This window comes from Podarcis bocagei (assembly GCF_964188305.1).
Source record: "Podarcis bocagei genome assembly, chromosome: 13".
Lineage (NCBI taxonomy): Eukaryota > Metazoa > Chordata > Lepidosauria > Squamata > Lacertidae > Podarcis > Podarcis bocagei.
The window spans coordinates 5,092,717-5,116,916 of record NC_138138.1 but is presented as its reverse complement, the minus strand read 5'-3'; the positions used below and the strand labels follow the sequence as shown (position 1 = coordinate 5,116,916).

Sequence of the window (24,200 nt, the reverse complement as noted above, 5' to 3'; positions counted from 1 at the left end):
TGTTTTTGTACCATGAACATTTTTTTTTTGATGATATGCTTTTGTCATTAACTGAATGCACAGGTTTTGCGGCCTAAGTCACTCCAGAAGATCTATACCTTGTTTCTCCCACTAGCATCAGCTAAATCCATACATCTCCATTCACAGGGTCAATATTAGGTAGAAACCCTCTTCAGCATCTGATCACAACTATTCCAGTTTAATATGATTGGCAACCTAAAGGCTTACAGATGGGCTTCGTGCTTTCCACTTATAAGCTAAGTGAAAATAAGACCTGGCAATGGTTTGCAACATATTCTGTTGCATGACTTAAATTCTGTAACAAAGAAAGTGTATTTGGTTGATTTAACATGTGTATTTATTTGAAATATTTATGCCCCACCTTTCCACGTATAGTTCAGGGCGTAGCAGACAGACAATCCTTTATGGCCATTAGATTCCAGTCAGCTGCACCCAAAGTACTGGAAGGATATTTTAAAATTAACTGTGATCTGCCGTTTTGCTTATGTGATATGGGTGTCTGATTTAATAACTCCAATTTCTTACTGTTCCATTCTATGGATGCAAATGTTACATCTATTTTTTTAACAACAATTCTCAGTTATCTGTTTTGAATTCTTGTTCAATGGATTTTCACACATCTGTTGGATAGTAGAAATCCCAGAGTCTTTAGGATCGTTTCTCTACTGCTGCAGCTAAATGTAAAAACTCTCAGGAGAGGTCTACAACAATGTTCAATAAAAAAATATTTTAAAATATCTTTATTGCAGCAATCTTGATTGTTTACAGTCTTTAGAAAATTCTGTTCTACTGCCAGATTATTTCACACTTCTTGTTTTTGTCCAGAAATGTTTTGTCTTACGTGAATATTGGACAATATAATATAGGTATACCTATGTTCATGTATGTCACTGTTACAGCAAGGTGGGCTATAAAATAGCCCTGAAACCAAATAAGCCAACCTGTCTTCAGAAGTAAGCAGCAGATTGATAGCATTTATGAAGCACATTTTGGTGGTGGTGATAATATTGGTTCAAGCACTAGCCAACCATTTTTTTTAAAAAAGAAAACTGTATTAGTGGGAAATCCACAAGATTCTAGGTACTATTGCCAGTTCTCAAGATTTTTCAGACCTTCATAAAGTGCAGTTCCCTGACCCTGAGCATATACTGTATATGGTCACAAAGATTTCTTTCTTCCATCAGTGGGTGGATTGATGGGAAACAACGACATGAGCTCCTGCAATCTGGGGCAGCTGTTCTCCGATAAGCAGAAGCTGCTTCATATGATTAAACAGGGGTAGTTTTGTTGTTAGGTTTGTTTTAATTGTTGCTATTTTACTGTGTATGTCATCGAGAGAATATTTAGTTAGGTGACAAATAAAACAAACAGATCAGTTAAAAGGCTACACTGAATCCTAGCTCTAGTCAGGCAACCCCCATCTTAACCCCATACAACAAAACATTACTAACAATATGGGGATTTTTTTAAAAAAGGGGATGTTGCCCTTGCAAACAAAATTGAAGTAACAACTCTAAAGGGAGGGCACCCTTTGGTGTCACCCATGCAGAGTCAACAAAAGGGCTTGTATCTTTGATGGTGGTCTGCTGCCATGCCAATATCTCTGTTCTCTATGATTCAAATCTTCCCTACCCTCTATTTTGAAATCTGGGGTCTCATCCACACTTCCGCTTGTCCTGCTGCCTTCCCTTGAGGAAAACTGCTCTTTAGTGCTCAATCGGAGCAAACAACAATTTGGGTTTCCCCCAGATTGATGTATGCTCTGATTTAGCGCTAAAGAGCAGGTTTTCCCTGGGAAAGGTGCAGGCAAGGGGAAGACCTCTTGGTCCTGTGATTTCTTGGCAGGGGACGAGCAGAAGTGTGGATGAGCCCTGGATTATCCCATAGAGTTAACAGAGCATGAGCACATGAGTCAGAGTGTCATTATGCCATGTCTCCCTAGCTGTAGACCCTCATGCCATTAATCCACAAACGGGTGCCAAAGACATGATCCTTCAAGATTAACCATACAGGAGTGTTTGCAGGAAAAGAGGCTGTAATCAATACAAAAATACTGTAATCAAGCAAGACTGGTAAGTTCACCCACATGTCTTTGGTGAGGAACTTCATCAAAATATTTATGAATGCCCAGCTGCACAATGTCGACCAGATCACCCCTATCCAAATGCCAGCACTTTCAAAGGACTCTGAAAGATTATTTAGGTCAAACATACCTTTGCAGAAGTCATGGTGAGTCTTCTTCAGCAAGACTTGTTCTTCTATATGCTTGATATTGTTATCTTTAATAATGTTTCCCACCATTGTGGTTCCTTCCAACTCTACAGTTCTATTATTTCCCCTGGAACATACATGTATGTTACTGTCACGACTTGGAACTTCATCTTGGCACACTGTCAGGTAGGCCAGGGGATCAGGACAGTTACACTAAGGGCTTGCCCATACTTCTTCTGGTGCCATTCCTAGAAAACACAGGTCTGAGCGATTTCCCCCTTGCCCTGCTCCTTCCCAAGGCAAATCCTTTGCTTTAGTGATAGATCATAACCAATGGCAATCCAGGGAAATCCCAAATTGCTGTTTGCTGCGATTGAATGCTAAAGAACAGTTTTCTCCTGGGGAAAAGCAGTGGGACAGGAAGAAGCGTGGATAAACCCTTACTCGCTTGTAATTTCCCAGATACCCCCTGGAACCCTTTTAAAATATTGGTTTGGTACTGGGTCCCCAAATGGTCTTCATGTAGTCTGGTAATCAAGTGTGGCTTTTAAAGGAAGCTTTTGGCCTAAATTAATTGTCATGGCTTACTACTCTTTCAAATTTTCACCTGTAAATTTTGAGTCTTTATTTTGCAGATATTTTATATTGTCCATAGTTGTAATTGTTTGTAGATTTGCTACCATTAACTTCAGGTTCTCCTGACATAAAGACAGGTTATACTGTAAATGTTTAAATAAATGCAAACATTATCATGGCTCCACCTTCCCCCTGCCCCGCCACAGGGTTTGGGGACATGCTAGTACGAGAGGCCTATCTCTTTTCACAGAACTACTTTTATCAAGGAGACAGCAAATAAATGTTAAGCCATTGTCTGTAGTCTTCGGTACATCTGTAGAAATTTAGTGAGTGTTGTTTTTTTCTGGCATGGTGAAAAGTAATTTGGAAATTTTCACCTGCTACATTCCTATGTGTCAGTAGAGTTTAAGTAGAGTTGCAAACTCTTGCAATACTTGATAAACCTGTGTAGATAGATAATATTTATTGTGGCCATAGGCCCATGCAGGTAAAAACAACACATAAGTGACAGCTTGTGCCGTGGGGGGAAAGAAAAAAAGAAGAAAAAAACAGTCGCTAAAACACCGCTATAACAATAAAATACTATAAGATGGAAAGGCATGCTACGCCTTAATTAGCTTGTAGCGCTCCTTGGCGTCGCTTTTGGGAGAGGACAGCGACCAGGAACCTAGCCACTTTCAGGGTCGTGTGGGAATCCTTATCCTGCAAGATTTGGGCAAGATGGAATTTTGGTGGGGTACCCTCTAGTTTCTGTAAGATTGATCCCAACAAATTTGCCCGTGGCACATTGAACAAGGGGCAAGTGAACATAATGTGCTGGAGCGACTCCGGCGTCACCTTATCACATTCGCACGTGGCGGGGTCTTGGCCCTTTGAGAATCTATGTCTCAGGACATTGGAGGGAAAAACGTTGAACCTCGCTTTGGTGAAGGCCAGTCTATGGGCAACAGTCGAAAGGGAGGAGAGGTATGATGGAACGCAATAAGTTAAAGTGATACCAATGTTCTGGGGCGAACAAACACCTCCCCCCAGCATATAATTTTGCTGTAAGTCGATGTCATCCAGTCTTTGACGGATCAGTCTTTGAGCAGTGATTTGGTCTAGTTTTAGGGAATCTGAGGGAGAGATTCCATAGCTCAGGAGTTTGGCATGGATTTTACTAGTCCAAAGGCTGGAGAATTCATCTCGCCATAAGCATTGGACAAGGTAATGGTTTGGTAATCTATGCCACAATGATAACCAGTAATTGAAGACTTGCTTCCACAGGCAAGTTTCTAAGGATGCGATCTTCAATTCTAGTCGCATGGCTGCGTTGCTTACGCACAGGGGGAGCATTAGGAGCCGACGTAGGAATTGGCTTTGCAGAGTCTCAAGGGGAGCAAGGTCTGTCATCACGGCCCAGAGCGGGGCAGCATAAGCAAGCGCTGCAACCACTTTTGCCTTGAACACCTTTAGGGCCGAGGGGACATGCAAAGCTCCGTCTGAAAAGAAAAATCGGAGGAGCGCATATGACAGGGTTTTGGCCTTGTTAAGTAGGTGTTGAATTTGAGCTTTCCATCCCAAGTTGTATTGAAAAATAACTCCTAGATATTGAAATTTTAGGACTTGCTCTATTTTTGCTCCACCAAGCTTCCATTTGTATAATCTCCGGCTTCTGGAGAAAATCAGAATCTTGGACTTAGCATGGTTGATGGTTAGTTGGTTGAGTTGGCAATACGTGGCAAAGATCTTCAGAGCTCTGGTTAGTCCAACACGTGTATAAGATAGAATTACCGCGTCGTCCGCATATAAAAGGAGTGGGCAGCGGTAATCCGCTAGTCTAGGCGCGTGTGTACTTGGAGATGAGTTAACTAGGGGTGCTCGCATGTCGCTGATGAAAAGGTTGAATAGGCAGGGAGCCAATATACATCCTTGGCGCACTCCCTTGTTTATTGGTATCGAATTTGTGAGGTCGCCCGCAGGAGTAAGTCTCACTCTGGCAAGGGTACCTTCGTGGAGCTGACTTATGAGCCATAAGAGTCTTCTGTCAATGCCCTGTTTCGCAAGTTTCTCCCAAAGAATATTTCTAGGAACGCTGTCAAAGGCTGCCTTTAGATCTAAGAAGGCAGCACAAAGGTAGCCCCGGGATAAACCTGTGTAGAGTTCTAGAGGACCCATTAAAAGGCACGGGAAACCTATATTGGAGTTAAAGATTTAAGATCGCTGTCCCCTTGCTTTTGTTTGTAAGAATTAGCTTCATTTTTGACTCAACATTTTAAAAACAAATTTGGCTTTGTCGGACTTTCTCTTCCTTTCCCAGCTCCCATACTTTTGTTGTTGTTTGGAAGCTATTTTCTACAAAGGAGCCTTGTACACTTTCATGTTGTTTCTTCTGTAATGCTGTTTAATGTAGCAACACAAACCCTGGCAAGTGACCTGAATTTCGCAGATCAAACTGCAATCGCGTAGGAGACTCGGGGACCTGCAAACAAGAATGTTTTGCCTCACTCCTGCTGTTCTGTTCCCTGCCCATAATCCTAGTGCTCCCCCATCTGACCTTTCAGGCAATTTCTACAACTGATTCTTAGGAGCTCTCTAGGTGCGCTGCATGCCTACAAGTCCAGTGAGGATATTGCATGTGCACCATCTGATTAATATGTGGAGAATCTGAATCAGGCCTGCACAGCTCTGATGACCCACCAAACTGAAAGCAGCCTCCGAAATACCCGATAACCTCCCTGTTCCTGCAGAGAAAGGTGCTGATGAAGGATTTAGGCCCAAAGTCATTCAAGGCTTTGTAAGTCATTTATAAAAACTTTTATTCAGACCAGAAACTCAATGCAGATATTGAGACCATTGCATCTCCACCAACAAGATGGTATCAAAGAGCACCCTAGACCATGTAACTGCACCTTCTGGGAAAGTGCAGCATATGAAAATCAGGCTGTTCCCCTAGTTCTTATAGGCTCATGAGGCATCAAGCTAGAGCATGCCACATCTTATAAAGATTCAGTTTTAATTTATTCACCTTCATCCAACTCAGTGGTCAGATACCAAGTTATCAGTTTCCTCCAAGCATGCCTGAAGATGAACTGCCACTGCCTTCTCAAGCACCTTGATGAAAAAAGGATGAGAGTTGCTTAATGCTTCTGGGTCCATAGAGGTCTTCTTAAGGAGAAGGTGCCCCACCACATCCTTCAAGGCTGTTGGTCCCTCCCCCCCTTCACTAAGGAAGCAGCAATCACTCTCTGGACCCACAATCTGCTATGGCTAACTCTAAGAAGCCAAGGTGCGCAAGTGCCAAAGGGGCAGGTGGTCAGCCACACATATTTCAGCAGCTTGTCCATATCCTCAAGATATAATTGTTGTTCTTAATAACAATTTGTCCCAGTTACTCAGTGTTTTGCATGAGATGAATTTCCCACCTGGATGCAATATCCCAACAGGAAATTGTGTTTCAACACTCCCTCCCTTAATAGTCATGAATAAACACATGTGCATTCATCTCACATTTTTACCATGTAAAAATTAATCCTGTGTGACGTAGCTTTTATTGGGGCTATTTCACACATTTTCTGTGCCCTTTGCCTTCAAACCATGTTTTCTGATGTTAACAGACTGCATTTACTGGTGATTCAATCTCTTCCTCTACATATCTTTCTACGTAACTAAACTTGGTTCCTTGGGATTTACCTATCCATCATTGCCTTCCTTCCCTTAGGCAGGATCAGCGTTGCCAGCAGGTAAATATCTGGAACAGAGAAATTTGGATTCCTTCAGAGACCTTGCAGAGTAGAAAGCTTCATTGCTTTCTACTCTGACCTTGGAAGCCACAGCTTGGCAAACAAAATACTGAAGTCTAAGATTATCCTTTTAACGTTTGCTAGTAAGGGCCTGAAAAGAACCCATGGTCCTTATATTCCATGGGGTTTATCACAGATTTCACTGTGAGGTACTTTGCATGAATGGCTCGTCTGAATAAGCAACTGTCTTTCCCTTTTGTGGTATACCATTTCCTTATGTGAATGTGACTTCAGATAAATTGGTGAGCAATGACTCAAGAGCTCAAGTCAACTGGACTAGGGCTAAGAGGACAAGCAAATTCCTTTCAACACTTCTTAGGGCTCATCCATACTTGCCTTTTGCCCCACTCTTTCCAGGCATAGGTTTATGCTTAAAAACACTATGTCCGAGCAGCTGGTTTTTGTTTCTTTAGCACTCAATCAGAGCCAACGTCAATTCAGGTTTTCTGTGGACTGTCATTTGCTCCGATTAAGCTTTAAAGAGCGGGTTTTCACAGGGAAAACTCTGGAGTGAAAAAAGGGGTGTTTAGTACACAGCTTTAAAGGGCAGACTCTGACACAGTAAAATTATTAAGGTACAAACCTGTGTGAAAACTTTCCTGTAGGAGTTTTAGAACATAAATGATATTCTTTGTATGCTATAATTTACAGTTGGGGGTTAGGCGCTTCATGAGGTAAATGAAGGGAAAGAGTAGAGCACGGGATCACCATCTGAAAGACTGGTTTAGCTTAGGCATTTACAGGAGACGGGTTTTTCAGTGCTGTCCTTGCAGCATGTAGTCCTGAAAGAGTCTAGCTTCTTCTTACCTCCAGCTGAAAACTGCTTCCAAAAGAGTAGCTTGCTTCATTCTTTTATGACCTCCCCTGTGAAACTGATGCAGTGGAACGATCTGATTTAGGATAATGGACCGGGGTCAAACCAGTTTGGGTCCACACACAGAAAAACTTGAGACTCCAGTTTGGGTGCATGGGGAGCTGACACACACCCCTTGCACACTTGAGATGTGGCTATACAAAAGCATTTATTCAAGTTAATAAACAACTGCAACAAGAAAATAGTAAAACGGATAAAAGCACATCAGCAACATCAGGTTCAAGAACTTCCCACCTCCTCCCAGTGTCTAGAGGAGCCGATGGAAGTCCATGTCCTTCGGCTTTATTCATGCTTAATCTAAGAATCAAACTTCTTGGTTGGTTCTGCAAAATAAAATAGAATAAATTTGGTGACTGAAAGCAACAAACTGGCATGGGGGGTCAATTCTAATGAAGTTTCCTCCATCAATACAGTAAGATTCCAATGTTTCATAAGGCAACACAGGCTGAGGACAATATGAGGCAACTCTCCTGGTCCCAGGTACTCCATCTTTCCCATCTAGATTTGGACCTGAAAGACCCATGGCACAGGGCATGTCTGTTAAGGCATCAGTCTTGGCTTTCAGTTCCCTGTCTTTCTAGAGCTTGAAGAAACATGAGTCTTAAGTCCGGTCTTAAATTGACAGGTTTTTTTTAAAATAATGAATGTGTCAACCACAGCAAACTATGGCAAGTTCTTAAAGAAATGGGAGTGCCTGATCACCTCATCTGTCTCCTGAGAAATCTCTATGTGGGACAAGAAGCTACAGTTAGAACTGGATATGGAACAACTGATTGGTTTAAAATTGGGAAAGGAGTACGGCAAGGCTGTATATTGTCTCCCTGCTTATTTAACATATATGCAGAATTCATCATGCGAAAGGCTTGCCTAGATGAATCCCAAACCAGAATTAAGATTGCCGGAAGAAATATCAACAACCTCAGATATGCAGATGACACAACCTTGATGGCAGAAAGTGAGGAAGAATTAAAGAACCTTTTAATGAAGGTGAAAGAGGAGAGCGCAAAATATGGTCTGAAGCTCAACATCAAAAAAACAAAGATCATGGCCACTGGTCCCATCACCTCCTGGCAAATAGAAGGGGAAGAAATGGAGGCAGTGAGAGATTTTACTTTCTTGGGTTCCATGATCACTGCAGAAGGTGACAGCAGTCACAAAATTAAAAGACGCCTGCTTCATGGAAGAAAAGCAATGACAAACCTAGACAGCATCTTAAAAAGCAGAGACATCACCTTGCCAATAAAGGTCCGTATGGTTAAAGCTATGGCTTTCCCAGTAGTGATGTATGGAAGTGAGAGCTGGACCATAAAGAAGGCTGATCGCCAAAGAATTGATGCTTTTGAATTATGGTGCTGGAGGAGACTCTTGATAGTCCCATGGACTGCAAGAAGATCAAACCTATCCATTCTGAAGGAAATCAGGCCTGAGGGCTCACTGTAAGGACAGATCGTGAAGCTGAGGCTCCAAGACTTTGGCCACCTCATGAGAAGAGAAGACTCCCTGGAAAAGACCCTGATGCTGGGAAAGATGGAGGGCACAAGGAGAAGGGGACGACAGAGGATGAGTTGGTTGGACAGTGTTCCCAAAGCTACCAGCATGAGTTTGACCAAACTGCAGGAGGCAGTGGAAGACAGGAGTGCCTGGCGTCCTCTGGTCCATGGGGTCACGAATCAGACACGACTAAACAACAACAACAACATATTCCAGGCTGATGGAAAAGGTGAATTTAATGTTGACACAGATGGCCTAGAACACCATACAATAGGAAAAGTTCTGCCCAGCATCAATGAAGCCTGGTGGACAAAGTCCAATGGCCAGACTCGCCAAACATCTGGCTTTCGGAAGATGCATTCTATGCAAAATATTGCTGTGTAAATATTGCCTTCCAGACATCTCCTTATATAGGCCCTCATAATTTTTAAACATCAGATTGCTAAAGAAATTGTTTTGACTACCAGCCACCACGACTGCATTAATACTATGCATTTAGTGGACGTAAATTTTGTCATAATCTTTTATGCGAACGCTAAGATTTATGAGGCTGGACAGACCATTAAGTCATTTTTTTCTCCTTTAATAATGTCTCTGATTCAGTGAACTCAGATTTATGCTTTACACTATAGTGTGCTAACAGCTATTTTTTGGCTGGGAACTCAGCAGTAAATTTGAATTTAATAAAGTGACAATAGATCTCAGCATGAAAGAGATTAGGACGCCAATTTCTTTTCTTCCTTCTTACTAAACAGAGCAGGAACGGCATGTAATCCATGCACTAAATTTAGCATTAAAAAGATATTTGCCACAATGCATTTGTAACTACACACACAAAAGGGGTTAGCATTTAATGCAGCGCCACTGCATGGCACTGGAGGTGGGGGACTGGGAGGGTCAGGGCACCCTCAGCTGTAATGGCCGCGGTTCTTCATAGTGGAAGCTATACTATCCTGTGCTTTTGTCTCAAAATGTCTATCAAATGTATCACATTGTAATCCTGTCCTTCCGCCAATGAGCTCAGAAAACAGCAATCCTTTCATTGTCATAACAAACCTGCAAGGTTAGATACAGGTATGACTATACTTAAGCTATTCATTTCTGGAGGTGCTTTTTTCTCTTTTGCTTTGCATGCCTATTTGCATAGCCTAATTTGGGGTTCTGTCATACTAAGTGGTGATGAAATTTGAAAAATCTCATATATAGGTACTCTTGGAGATTTGGAGAGTGCATATTCTCATCTTTTGCACTTTATCTAAAAAGTTAGGAAATTCTACTACCATTCTTAATGACATTCCAGAAACAGCTTATCACACACTAACACAGGTTGTATTAATTAGCCCCACCTTGTATTCTAAAGAAGTTTACTGATCTGTAAACTGAGCCCCATGATACAGCTCTTGCTATGTCCTCGGTGAGACAATTTTGCCCACACCTGTGACACACTGCAGTTCTACAGCAGGTATGAAAAATGTGGGCAGGTAATGGAACATAGCAAAGAGAAAAAAAGCAAGATTGCAGTTTTCTCTACCCAGAAAAAAAATAATTAGTTTATTTGCCTAATCCTAGGGACTGACTTTTGTTGTTTCTAAAAGCACAAAGTACCATTCTTAGAATTATCACACATTTTATTTTACATTTTATTGCTTAAGACTAGTATGACATCTGCTGTTACACTTCAGGTTTGCTTTGCAATTCTTATATCTATTTGGATGCTATGGTGCACTCAAAACACATTTTACAAACTTCATGACCTTTACTGAAAGAAATGCAGTGGTAGAAGCACAATTTTCATTCAAGTGAGTAAAAAGTTATTGGAGATAGATAATATACCGAATCTACAAGTATTTGCTCCAAAGGTCTTGATTATTAAGAACGACTATACACAGCTGTCTTCCTCCTCTGTGTTGCTATCCGTGTCTTAAAGGTAAAGGACCCCTGACCATTAGGTCCAGTCGTGACCGACTCTGGGGTTGCGGTGCTCATCTCGCTTTATTGGCCGAGGGAGCCGGCGTACAGCTTCCGGGTCATGTGGCCAGCATGACTAAGCCGCTTCTGGCGAACCAGAGCAAAGCACGGAAACACCATTTACCTTCCTGCCGGAGTGGTACCTATTTATCTACTTGCACTTTGACATGCTTTCGAACTGCTAGGTTGGCAGGAGCAGGGACCGAGCAACGGGAACTCACCCCGTCACGAGGATTCGAACCGCTGACCTTCTGATCGGCAAGTCCTAGGCTCTGTGGTTTGACCCACAGCACCACCCGTGTCCCATTCCATGTCTTACATCCTCCAATTAAAAAACTTGTGATGGAGGCCAGCCATATTCACAATTAGGCTTGTCTATTTGACATACCAGTTGACTGTGTTTGCTGTACAATGTATTCTGCCCGTAAAGCCTGAACTATCCTTTGTTGTGGTCAAAAATGATTAATGAGAGTAGATAGTTTTGAACCACTGGAAAATGTGGTCACAGAATTTATGATGTCTAAGTGAACCTAAGACTGGATGTTGCAAGAACAGGTTAGAAGTGCACTTCAGTAAAATAAAATAGAAAACAACCTGATCTTCTAGTCTCTCTCTGCAGTGACCATTGGCCAAAACCCAGAACTTTCCACATGGAAACATTTTGTTGTGGGTCCCACTTGTGACACCTGCACCCCCCCCCCAATGTTGCAGTGTGGAGTTTCCTGTTCAGGGTTCCAGCCAGCCATCAAAGCTCTCTTAGTCATATTAAGAAAGGTTTAGGTTTACTGCCCTTGGGTTTTTATTGTTGTTCCACAGACCTTGGGTTCTCCCAAACGTGCTGATACCTCCCTCTTGTACATGGATGACATCATTTTGACTATATAATGACTGACATTCAGAGACTGATTTCACTATAGTATTTTTGATGTTAAAATCAGATGCAGGAACAGGAGTATTTCCTTTGTGTGTTGATACATGGATAATGGTAGAGTAAAAGGAAACAGATGGAAGAGAGGGAACTTGATTCCTCTTCATTTTGTTGCTGGCCAGGGGGTGCCAAGCAAACAAAGCTGAATCAAATCTCCATTAATGACTGCACCAAATGTTGCCATTTGTAATGCACAATTTAGAATTTGCAAAGCATTGTTGGTGAATTGGATAAAGAGTTTTTGTGATGGTGGGAATTCTAATGATTATCACATTCAACTCTATCCTTAGTTTCCCCATTAGAACAGTCAACCTGATCTCTACCTTTGAGAAGACAGGCCACCCCACCAGGTCCAGAGGCTGCCAGTCACCACTGAGTGTAAACAAATGTAAAGTGATGCATGTCAGGGCAAGAAAATCCTTGCTTTTACATATGTGCTCATAGAGTCTGGACTGGCGTTAGCTGACCAGGAACAAGGCCCTAGTGGACAGCTCAGTGAAGATGTCAACTCAGTGTGAAAAAGGTACCGTATTTTTCGCCCTATAAGACGCACTTTTTCCCCTCCAAAAATGAAGGGGAAATGTGGGTGCGTCTTATGGGGCGAATGCAGGCTTTCGCTGAAGCCTGGAGAGCGAGAGCGGTAGGTGCGCACCGACCCCTCTCACTCTCCAGGCTTCGCGGACCTCTCGGCAAGCAGCGGGAACGCTCCCGCTGCTTGGGGAGAGTTGCCGGCATCCCGAAGCCTGCGCGCGCTGATCTCAGCGCGTCCAGGCTTCGCGGATCTCTCCTCAAGCAGCGGGAACGCTCCCGCTGCTTGGGGAGAGTTGCCGGCATCCCGAAGCCTGCAAGCGCTGATCCCAGCACGTGCAGGCTTCGCGGATCTCTCCCCAAGCAGCGGGAACGTTCCCACTGCTTGGGGAGAGTTGCAGGCATCCCGAAGCCTGCGCGCGCTGATCCCAGCACGCGCAGGCTTCGCGGATCTCTCCCCAAGCAGCGGGAACGTTCCCACTGCTTGGGGAGAGTTGCAGGCATCCCGAAGCCTGCAAGCGCTGATCCCAGCACGTGCAGGCTTCGCGGATCTCTCCTCAAGCAGCGGGAACCACCGCTGGGCTCCCACGGCTTGCAGAGAGCTGCCTGTTTGGGGGCTGGGGTCGGGGGAAGCTCGGGGTGCCCCAGCCCCGTGCCTGGGGGGGAAATAATTTTTTCCCTTTATTTCCCCCCCAAAAAACTAGGTGCGTCTTATGGGCCGGAGCGTCTTATGGGGCGCAAAATACGGTAAATTACATGCTAGGAATCATTAGGAAAACAACTGAAAATAAAACTGCTGATATCACAATTCCACTATAAGACAGTGCCCATCAAAACACTCACTAAATGACACGACTGAAAATTTTTAGAAACTGGTGGTGGCATCTTTGCTAAGTTATTTCCCTCAATAGGGGAAAAAGATGAGCAATTGGGAACTGTTTCACATCTTTCAACTTGGGATCACTCAGTGAAGTTTATTGGCAGATTTGGAGCAGGCAGGATAAAGCATTTCTTCACACAATGCACAATTATTGAATTAAACTGTCATAAAACATGGTGATAGATAGATAGCTTTTATTTTAGAAATGGACAAATTCATGAAAGACAGGTCTATCATCAGCTATTAGTGATGAAAGCTCAACAGAAGCTCCATGTTCAATGGCAGTATTCCTCATCAGGATTAGATGCTGGGCCAGGCAGTGGCGTAGCGTGGGGGGTGCAGGGGGGGCCGGCCGCACCGGGCGCAACATCTGGGGGTTAGGGTTAGGGGCACAAATCTACGGGTTGGGCGCAAATCCACGGGTTAGGGGCGCAAATTACTTGCCTTGCCCCGGGTGCTGACAACCCACGCTACGCCACTGGGGCCAGGGTCCCTTTCAACTCTACAACTCTAGGATCTGTGATCTAGGATCACTCCATGCCTTGCTTGTGAGCCTCCTGAGTGGGGGTGGGAAACAAAATGCTGGGCTGGGTGGACTTTGGATAGCTCCATTACAGCAAATATTATATTCTGATTCTCTGTAACATGCAAGTACTGATAAAAAGAATGCAATATTGGCTTTAGAATGTGTTTCGGTCTTAACAGTGTGAAACTCCCTCAGGCACGGACATGAGGCAATATCGACAGCATTCAACATACTGAGGCTAATAGTTTGCCTTCCTCCTGCTCTGTGAAGACAAGGGTCTCCCCGCTGGTTGGCAGACCTTCTGTGCTCTGAAGCAATCTGGTACAACAAGCTGCACATTATCCTACTGCTTTGTTTGTATCCCTCCTGCCCCCCTAAAAATGCTGAATTAAATGCATCTGAAAAAACAATATAGTCAAGAGAACAATATAGTCAACTGTTGCTGACTTGCAATAAGTAATTCTCCTTTGGGCAACAAGATAGATAATGGAATGGAGAACTGGAACACACTACTGATAATTGCTTCGTGAGAGATGCACTGAAAACAATAAACCTAATTATATACCATGTAAGGATCCAAATTTGTGGTTACCGCTTGGTGAAGACACATTAGGGTCAGCACAGAGACTTCACTGAAAGCATCAGCCCAATGGCAGACAGAAATTTTAAAAGGTGATAGAATTGCTAGAGGCATTATTATGATGATAACAGTTTACTAAGCTTCCAGGAAATAAACTCAGATGGACATTCTTGGGATTCTACTATAACCTGAAAATTCAGACAAGTTCAGTGCCCAACTTTGCATCTTTCTTTGTAAGCCACTGATGATTTTACTATTGACAGCTTTTGTGTTCGTTGAGATGTATCCCCTGTGGGATTGCTCCCCCCCCCCTTGAACATCACATTTCTCTCCCTGCTCTGCCATTTCCCTCACATACCTGTAAACACAAGACTAAGCCCTTAACTGTGTGCCTAAATAATGTTGAGTTGGAACGACAATGAGGCTAATTCCATGCACCCAAAGGAGATTTGGACTTGTATTTCTCAAACAGCCTCCCTTCCCAGAGATATTATTTCATGTTTCAATAGGAAGACTGAGATCTTAGTAGAGAGGGCAAAATTCTTAGCAAGGTTTAACTGCCCATTCTTCGTTATATTGAAGATGAATTGACAATACTAATAGTAATGTGATTATCATCATCTGTATTTTAAGATAGCAAGCTGATTCCTGTTTATATTCTAAAGGGCTAATTTTATTTTTGATATCATTGTTTGCACAAGAGCAATTTTGAGCAATGCTGATACACACACACATTGCGCTGCATTTTTTCTTTCGGTTGATTGAAACAAAATCGTGCTAAACTGTGTTGGGGGAGCAATTGGAAATAGGGGGTGTGACCACAGAGAGCAGCCACTAAAACGTCACTACATACATTTTTTAAAAAGCTCACTCAAAATGTGAATTCACAATGCACTTCACTCAGGTAATGCATGGTTTTATGCTGGATTCTCTTCCCTCCTTAACTGGATTATCTGCAGACCAGGGAAATCTGAATTAACTGGAAGGAAGTGCAGGCTGCCACTTGGTTAAGGAGAACGTCGTGTGGTCACTGACAAAAGAATCGAGTCACACTCTGGACACAGTGAAAACAGTGAGGTGCCTAGAAATAAGAATAATGATTTCAGACCCTCCAAGTGTCCCTATTTTCCAGAGACGTCCCTGATTTAGAGAAGCTGTCCAGGTTTCTGATTTGATGCCAGAATGTCCCAGTTTTCCTTAGGATGTCCCTATTTTCATTGGGAAAATGTTGGAGGGGATGGAGTTACCTGACCCTCCCAAGCTGTCTGAAGTCAATCCTGCGTAGGGAAGGTTTTAAAAAAATATATTTAATGTTTTATTATGTTTTTATATATGTCGGAAGCTGCCCAGAGTGGCTGGGGCAACCCAGTAAGATGTGTGGGGTATAAATAATAAAATTACCATTGTGGAATGGGATGTCCCTATTTTCATAGAAGAAATGTTGGAGGGTATGCAATTTTGTTATTTATACCCCGCCCATCTGAATGGGTTGACCCAGCCACTCTGGGCGGCTTCCAGCATAAGCAAATACCGTATTTTTTGCTCTATAACACGCACTCGACCATAACACGCACGTAGTTTTTAGAGGAGGAAAATCCGTAGGCATGCCACCCGTAGGCATTCCCTCCATAACACGCACAGACATTTCCCCTTACTTTTTAGGAGGAAAAAAAGTGAGTGTTATGGTGCAAAAAATACAGTACATAGTATGTTCCAACAAATATTCACAACTGATTTGAAAAGTAGGGAGTGTCTTCTGTTCTTTCCTAAAAGGCATCTAACACCCCCCCCCCTTTTGCCATTTTTACTTATTAGTTGCAGTAGAAGTTACTTGTTTCTTTCTTTCTTAGAAAATTATGACTGATGCTGAATTAGAGAATCTCAGAAGAAATTAGAAGTTGTGTGAGACATCATAAACAATTCAATCTATATTCTGTCAGGTGAGCAACACATGGCAGAGCCATCCAACAGAGGAAGATATATCTCTTAATCAAACACAAACCTCGTTTATCGCCACTTGAACTTGAATTAATACGAGCTGCGCCTTCTCTTCTGCCCAGGGGTTCCTCCCGTGAAACAGGGAAGCTTCCAGAACTAGCAGTGGCATTACAATGGGCTTAATGTCTATCCCGAGCATCCTCTAGCACCATCTACCAGTCTTCCTAAGTAATTCACAAAATGCACGGTTTCTGCTTCTGCGATATTGTGGGTCTTTTAAGAGAGAAAAAACTCTTTTCAAAAAAATCTGTTAGACTTTACAAGATATCTATCAGCATATCCTGAAGAAATATTTCCAACAGTGAAGCAGGATAATGCAGCAATTTACATGTTTACGTACTAATTCTGATCCCAGAATTTGCATGAATGTAATTTAACAGCAATTACAGTGGTACCTCTGGTTACATACTTAATTTGTTCCAGAGATCTGTTCTTAACCTAAAACTGTTCTTAACCTGAAGCACCACTTTAGCTAATGGGGCCTCCTGCTGCTGCCGCGCCGCCGGAGCACGATTTCTGTTCTCACACTGAAGCAAAGTTCTTAACCTGAGGTAATATTTCTGGGTTAGCGGAGTCTGTAACCTGAAGCGTATGTAACCCGAGGTACCACTGTACCACAATTGTAGTCATATTAATGGGGTGCCAAACTAAAACATATGATTTTTAAAAACTCATATTGCCAATTTGCCCTCATAAAAGGGGGGGGGGGGGGAATCTGAGGTAAACACAGTTTGGGTTCTATCGCTCAGCTTGCAAGCTCTCCGTAGCCATTGGCAGAGTTGCTATGCGATGCCAGGAAAACACAGAGACCAAAGCTGCCGTTGATGATGATGATGATGATGATGATATTTATACCCCAACATTCTTCCAAAGAACTCCAGGCGGCATTCATGTCCCATCCCCCCCCCCCATCCATTCTGTCTTGACATCAAGTACGTTGAGAGGCAGCGAGTGTCCCAAGGTCACACAGAGAGCTTCATGGCTGAGTAGGAATTTGAATCCAGCTCTTCTGAATCCTAGTACGACACAAAACATGCCCACTTAAAGCAAAGCTTGAGGCCACTTCATAAAGGAGCAAAGTTTTAAGGATTTAAATTTCATTATTTTTCAACTTCCATTTTAAAATGCGGTTTGAAGTGACATGTTCTAAGACACTGGTGCCATTTGGAAAATGTTATTAGGTGTCAGCTTGTTAAATGCAATATTTTAGCCAGCATCGAAACCTATGAGATATAGGGAAGATGATTCCTGAACTAAAGCTCTTGTTTCTGGGAGAGCCTCTTTTTTTGTATATTCATGGAATCTGTAAATTGCCCTGAAGAAAACTCCTGTTGTTAGGTTACACAGGAGATAAAAGCAAATGTCCAACCCTTTTTTTCCTTTTTCTTCTGAAGTCTCCAAATAACAACCCCCCCCCCTTAAATGTTAATAAGAATGGGAAATGCCCTAAATATAGTTATGTCAACTAATTCATTTCCAAGGAGGGAAAGGGAGAGGAGACATGCTGAAAAGTTATTTTGAAAACTGGAATTTGTTTGATAAATATGGGAATAAGGGTTTTAAAGAGAATGTTCCTTTCATTTGTACTAGATGCTACTTTTTGAAAGGAAAAACGAAGAAGGTGACTGGTGAGTATACATACACAAAACATGGGTTAATGATCATTGAGCTGAAAAATGGTGCAACAGCAAATAATTTCTGCTCCAGTTCCAGTTCCGTTCTGTTCCAGTTCAGATCCTGGGCGCTGTTTGTGCTTGTTGCAACATCCTTTATGGGCGGTTTTTTTGGGGAGGGGGGCAGAGGTTGCTGTTGCATGGGCGAAGCTATAAGTCATGGGTAGGCAAACTAAGGCCTGGGGGCCGGATCCGGCCCAATCGCCTTCTCAATCCAGCCCGCAGACGGTCCAGGAATCAGTGTGTTTTTACATGAGTAGAATGTGTCCCTTTATTTAAAATGCATCTCTCGGTTATTTGTGGGACATAGGAATTTGTTCATCCCCCCCCCCCCGCCAAAAAAATAGTCCGGCCCCCCACAAGGTCTGAGGGACAGTGGACCGGCCCCCTGCTGAAGAAGTTTACTGACCCCTGCTGTAAGTGGTAGAAAACGTAGGACCTGTCACCACACACATAACGTATGGGCATTGCCTGTCGGAGTGGCATCTTTATGGCTGTGTGACTTCTAATCCCAGCCTGAGCAGGCCAGGGCCAGGGTGTTTCAGGGCCAGAGCGCCAGTCATGCTGCAGGATGCCTTTCTTTTTTTAGACGGCTATTTCTTCTCGGAGTGGCTGTGATGTGACCGTCAGCTCCCGTTTCCTGATGCCCCGTCTCACATGACTTCTGGAAGCTGGGCAGCATCACATTCATAGAGCTGCTATCCAATTCCTAATCAGTACAGAACAGCAGGCATGGACAGTAAGAGACTCTCTGCTGGCTCCGCTCCACAATGTACTTGGAGGAGGACAAACAGTTGCTGCTCACATGCGAGTTTTGGAGTCCCCTCGTACAATCAGGAGGTCGATGGAAAAAGAAATCCCTGCTGCAGCACAAATGTAATACAGGTTGGGTTAGACGCTTCGTAGCAAGTGATCTCCTCAGATGACTGGCTTCAGGGCTGCGAGGGCACATTCTTCAAGCACACCCATTTACTACTCAGCACCTCTCTCCCCTTTGTTTATCAGATGGGATAATGACCATGTCACATGGTAACACACATTGCCTGGTATGCGTGTTGTATTCCAACTAGACTTTCCCAGAAAAATCTAGGCCACCTTCTCCGTTCTTGAACTTCATAGAGAAACATGGAGTGGGGATGTTTGGCTTAAATTGTGAAACCTGTTTAAATATTGGTTTCCCAAAGAGCCTGGAGATTATCAGTCTTGTATATCTCAGGCAAATTATCAGCCATTCTCATTGGCTAGTGGACTGACCACAAGGGCAAACAGCCATGCTTCTTAATTGTTTATTCTAAGTCAGCCAGTCATATAAAGGAGTTAATTAATTGATTCATTGGTTAACCAATTAAATCTGGAAACGAATAAAATCAGTAGTTCTGAAGTATCCTGATTTTAGATGATGCATGCCGGTGTAATGTCAGACACTGTCTTAGGTGGTTCTTAGAAGAAGCATTCCTGCCTGAGTATTACACAAGGGGGAAATGCTTCTAGAAGTTAATCTCCTGCATATTTTGTACTTGTATTTTTTAAAAATTAAACCTCACCAAATTAAACTGAAGATTGATTTTTAATTAATAAAAATGATTTAAGAATTCAACAAAAGAAATTGTTGAATCATTGGAATATTCTGCTAGTCTTGTTTGTTATATATTTAATAACAAAATAATTTCTAAACAAGTAAATAAATATGCTTTAATCTGACTACTCTAAGAATTGACCGAGTGCTGCAGTTCCTATATAGGAAGGCATGTATTGAAATCATTTCTCCATTCTGAATGTCTCAGAAACATTTCACATCAGGGGCATCGTCCAACCAAACCCAAGCACTTTGGAGAGTCCAACTGCTTAAATCTATTCTACTTCAACCACAGAAATTTAAAATTGCCTGGCATTGGTAGGAACTATAAAGTTAACCCAAAAACTGATGGCATCATTCTACCCCAATTACAGTGGTGCCCCGCAAGACGAATGCCTCGCAAGACGGAAAACTCGCAAGACGAAAGGGTTTTCCGTTTTGGAGGTCCTTCGCAAAACAAATCTCCTATGGGCTTGCTTCGCAAGACGAAAATGTCTTGCGAGTTCCTGCGGTCCCCCCCCTTTTTCTAAGCCACTAAGCCGCTTATCAGCAGATCCGATAAGCTGATAAGCCGCTAAAAGCCGCTAATAGCGCTAATAGCGCTAATCCGCTAATCCGTCAATGGGCTTGCTTCGCAAGACGAAAAAACCGCTAGACGAAGAGAATCACAGAACCGATTCTTTTCGTCTTACGAGGCACCACTGTATCTCTAGACTTCATATGTGGAAACATGGCAAATTATAATAATATAATTCTTCTTTTAAAAAAACAGTTTGAGGATTCTGTGCACGACTCCCCCTGGGGTTTATCCACCTGAAATTTGACAACTTTAATCCCCCTTTTTGGGTGGAGAGGGTGCCCTTTGCCTGCAAATCTAATCCATCCATCTATGTGAAAAAGGAGGGGGAAGCTTCAGATTTAACAGATCAGATCTGAACCTGAATAAAAAAACTGAATCTGAGTGACAGAGCAGAGCTGAAACAGATGGGGCTGTTTCCAAACGCTGCAAAAACAAGGCGAATCTGGTGCTTGCTGCACACTCCTATTAAATACACCTTTAACCTGCAAAGCTTAATAAAGTACACTGTCACTTGCTTGCTCCAATTGAAAATTCACACAAGAATTAATTAGTGCCCAGAAGAAAGAAGCAGCAAACTATTTAACTTGTTTAACAAAAAGGTCAGAAGGAATTGAATTTACCTCCTTTAAAAATAAGGCCAACAATCCTCATTTGCTTCCAACATGTGGAATATTCTTAGCTTTATTATTTCCTGTTACTTACAACTTAAAAGCCACTGCTGCCACGATCATTACGGGTAGGCCCTATAGTGGCCATCGGGTATAGAACAAGGAATGAGAGCTTGGAATCCCACTAATATGTTTAAATGGGGTCATAAAGTAGCCACTTCTCGCTTCCACCAAACTGAATTGAACAAAATTAGCAAAAGTAATCATAGCTGGCAATGGAACATTCATCGCACATCCCTTATGTCAATAATCCTTACAATGTTCCTGCAAAGGAGGTCAGTATTATGTTGCCATACTACAGATTGGGGGCTGAGGCTAAACAACTGTGTTTTGCTGGGGGGCTGCCTAGGGACCTGAGGTGTGATTTGAACCAGAAACCTGATATTAGAGGGCTTAAAAATGCTTAATTCTGCATTGGGTCCTGCGACTCCTGGCAAGCCTCTCATTGTGCAGTGCTCCAGTACAGACACCTTAAGAAACAGGCTCATTGAATGTGAAGATTATTTAATTTATATAAACTCATTGTGAGAATGATTTCAGTATCTCTATGCATAACTACGGTACATCATTCCCGTTTACTCACACGGGGCCCACCTGCAGCACCAAATAGCTTGGCTTGCAGCGAACAATTCATCACCTGAGTGCCAGAGACGGACAGCTGTACTCTGTGCAGGACACGGTTGCTCCATCTGCAGATGACATCAAATGACAGATGCTGGTCTTCAGCTGAATTTGGAGGCCACCTACTTCATAAAGAGATTGGAAGGTATGTGCGTGAAAGAGAAATAAATACAGATTTCATCTGTATCTGACAAGCCATTTAAACGGGAGGGCCTCTTGGATCCATACATTTTGGCTCAACTGCTTTGCGGCTTTAAGCTGCTCCAAGATGAGAGGCGGCATTTGCTTCCAATTCTGTTTTGAATCCCTTCGGCTGCAATTCTGCAGCACAACCTGTCAACTGGAGAAACGCTGGGAATCCACATAAGCCAAACATATCATAGGGTACAGACGATCATGTAAGATACAAAAAGTATTTTTTAAAAATTATAATTGACCACTAATAATGTATCATGCATGTCTCATTAGATTAAATGCCGCAAAATTGTGTTCAATTAAAACTATGCTGTTGTTTCCCATTGATTGTAAAAAAATTGCCTCAATGTAATATTACCACATCTTATGCCTGTAAGCCAATTAAATATTTTCATCTGCTTTTCAGTAAATCATTGACTTTAGATAATTTGCATAATATCAAAATGTCCATGCCTTTTTGTGATATTGAAAGAAGTGTACAAAAACCTACCACTCATTCTTAGGCCAACTGTAATATGTTCTTTGTAAAGCATTGTCCCCTATTGCAGTAAACACCCAAGCTTGTTACAAGCTGTAACAATCCTTGAACCAGCATTTATTATATATATATAGAAGTGTACCGGGAATCTCCAAAGAATTATATATACCACACTACAATTTCTTTTATTTTCCTGACCACTCTTAGGCACAGAGGTGGTTTTCAGAGGGCAGATCTACAGTAAAGGAAGGCTTTGGTGAAAAATCATTCTTATGGTGATGCTGACGGAGGGAAGTCGTCTTGCATCAAGCGGTGCTAAACATCCAGAATAAGAGTATCCAGTGAGAGAGTTCTCTGAGCGTGTGAGAAGTTGATCTTTTCATATAGTTTCCATTCCCCTTTGTGGTTGCTATCTGTGGCTTCTGTGACAAACACTTTGCATGAAGTTACATCTGCCAGCAGAAGTCAAACCCTAAGAAAGTGGAATTTCTAGTGGAAATTGATCAAATGGAGATATAGAATGCTAGCAAGAAAGTTCATGGGGCAGAGCATGATTAGACACATGTACCAGTCCGATTTTCCCACAGCACAAGTTACAGCCTTATTTCTGCACCGTTGCTTAGAATGGATGACGGGGAGTGCCTGTGACCGTTTCTCACATTCTTTGGTGGTAGGTTTAATGCACATCACATTGCATTGTGCAAGCAGTGAATTTAAAGCCACTAAAAGGGAGAAACCTCTGTGTTGACCATGCTCATGAAGCATCATCCGTAGATTGTCAAGATTTGGTTGACTTAAAAAGAATTAGTTTTCCCCATGCATTCCAATTGTCATGGCTTACTAGGGGCTTGGCCCCCGTGAATCACTGACCCAAATTTGCCTTTGAGGGATGCGTTTTTAAAAGCACTCTCAATGTGCACTAGAGCTGTCATCTGTTTGGTCTCAAATGTTTCTCCTTCAACCTGCCTGCCTCCCTCCCAGCCACCAGCCTTGACATTTCTTCACAATGGACACTTAGGTTGGTGTGTGAGGCAAAACACAGAGATGGTTCATCAGCACTTGAGCCAGCTGGGCAGAAATAAGGGCAGAGGAATACTGTGTCTTCCTTCCCATTTTCAGTTTCTTCTTCTTTATCATCATCATCATCATCATTTAAACACACTCTTTATTTGGGTCCTTGTTTTAATTATGTATTTTGTGTTATCTTGTATTTTTATGCTGTGAACTGCCCTGAGATATTCGGATGAAGGGTGGTGTTATGTACTGAAGTTCTCACCCTGGGCCAGCAGGGGGACACTGTAGATAGTTATGCAAATGAAGTTATGCAAAAAAAAGTGACGTTCAGTGATTGGCTAGTTTTAGAAAGTTGCTACAGTAACGTTGTACTAGAGCTTTATATAAGCAGGCTGACTGAGCCCTTCAGCTCAGTTCTGTTCTGGCCTCTGAATAAATAAGAGCTGTTTGAAGAATTGCTGTGTCGTTTGATATGTTCACCCACAACTTAACAGGTGGTATACAAATTAATTAATTAATTAATTTCTCCTCCCACTGGAAACAATGGCAGGGGAAAGCGAAGAAAGAGATTTAGTTACACCCAGGGCAGAAGAGCAGAAGAGCAACCAGAGTCTTACCTCAGGGTTCCACCATTTTCCTCCTCAAAGCAGCCCCCCCCCTTTCCATTGCCTGCTCTTAGGGTTGCTGCTCAGAGGGAGATTTTGTGCACAAAAGCGTAACAGCACCTCAGCAGAGCCAGGTTAATTGTTTATTAATTGTAAGGCACAAATCATGCTTGAATGCATTATACCGTATTTTTCGTCCCATAGGATGCACTGGCCCATAGGACGCACCTAGTTTTTTTGGGGGGAAATAAAGGAAAAAAAATTTCCCTTTATTTCCCCCCCAAAAAACCAGGTTGGGGAACAGCGGGATGGCGGCGCTGCGCCTCCCCGCTGTCCCCCTAGCTTGTGGGGCTGCCCGATGTCTTCCCGAAGCGCAGGGTGCTCTGCTTTCAGCGCGCCCCGCGCTCCGGGAAGCAGGCTGCTATTC

At 42.8% G+C, this 24,200-nt stretch overlaps 3 long non-coding RNA genes across 3 annotated transcripts in view; 2 read left to right on the top strand and 1 right to left on the bottom strand.

The window, feature by feature from the left end:
• The window catches only part of LOC308571467, a 150,852-nt gene that overhangs the window by 90,254 nt on the left and 36,398 nt on the right, over positions 1–24,200 (top strand). The window lies entirely within an intron of this gene.
• Positions 13,443–17,146, bottom strand: LOC308571443. The gene is made up of 3 exons (XR_014001438.1): positions 16,368–17,146; positions 13,739–13,816; positions 13,443–13,566 (listed from the first exon to the last, which is right to left on the bottom strand). It is a non-coding gene; the product is annotated as an uncharacterized lncRNA (long non-coding RNA).
• Positions 17,300–19,574, top strand: LOC308571472. Its single transcript, XR_014001469.1, has 3 exons — positions 17,300–17,382; positions 17,954–17,991; positions 18,626–19,574. It is a non-coding gene; the product is annotated as an uncharacterized lncRNA (long non-coding RNA).